This window comes from Fulmarus glacialis, unplaced genomic scaffold (assembly GCF_000690835.1).
Source record: "Fulmarus glacialis isolate BGI_N327 unplaced genomic scaffold, ASM69083v1 scaffold36414, whole genome shotgun sequence".
In the NCBI taxonomy this organism is placed as follows: domain Eukaryota; kingdom Metazoa; phylum Chordata; class Aves; order Procellariiformes; family Procellariidae; genus Fulmarus; species Fulmarus glacialis.
The window spans coordinates 2,014-2,877 of record NW_009210515.1 but is presented as its reverse complement, the minus strand read 5'-3'; positions in this window follow the sequence as shown (position 1 = coordinate 2,877).

The window sequence follows — 864 nt, the reverse complement described above, 5'->3', positions numbered from 1 at the left end:
GGCTCTCGCGAGCACAATGAGCCCATTCTGCCCCAAAGCGGACGTGGGCGTCTCAAGTTTTCCCTGATTTTTTTTATTTTTTTAACTAGGAAACCGCAGGGCTGTTCTCAGGGAGCGAGGCACATTCCTCGCTGCAGGAGGGAGGCAGGAGACGGGGGCGGAGCCGAGGTACCGCAAGAGCGGTCTTGTGAGCGACAAACCGCAGCAGCAGCACGTGGCCTGCCCTGCATTAAAAAAGCCACCAAAGTCCTGGAGAGATATATCAGAATGAGCCACTTATTTTTAAAGGCAGTTTTTAATGTTTTTAAAACATCCTAAGTATGAAAAAAGGCAAGTAAGGTTTCTTGGGTGGTTTAAAAATCTTAAGAGCAGGCAAAGTTTTCAAATGTGTTTTCTGTTTGTTTTGGAAATCTATGGAAATACTCGCCTGGAAAAGAGCAACCGCCAGAAGGCACAGGAGAGCAGGCTGGCCTGGAGCGCAGAGGACAAGCCATGCCAGAGCACCACAAAGCATTTAATTTTCAAACACCGCTGTGCCGCCAGCTCACATGCTCAGCCAGCGAATCCTCAAGTAGGTGCAATCCCCCACGCTCTCCCCACGACCCACTCCTCCGCCCCGCGGGATGCAGAGGCGTCTCCAGGGAGCGCAGACCGACCCCTGCTCCCCTGGGAGCTTCCCCTCAGCTCTCCATCCCAGCTACGCTGTTCCCGTCCTGGGTTCAAACCCAAGGGTGTATTCACTCTCTTTTAAGAGAGTACTTGGCCAAGCCAAGGGTTGAATTCTTACAGAAGACGCTCCAAAATTAAGATTGTTCCTCTAATGGGAGCTTCAAAAAAAAAAAAAAGCGTTAGCCGTGACAGGAT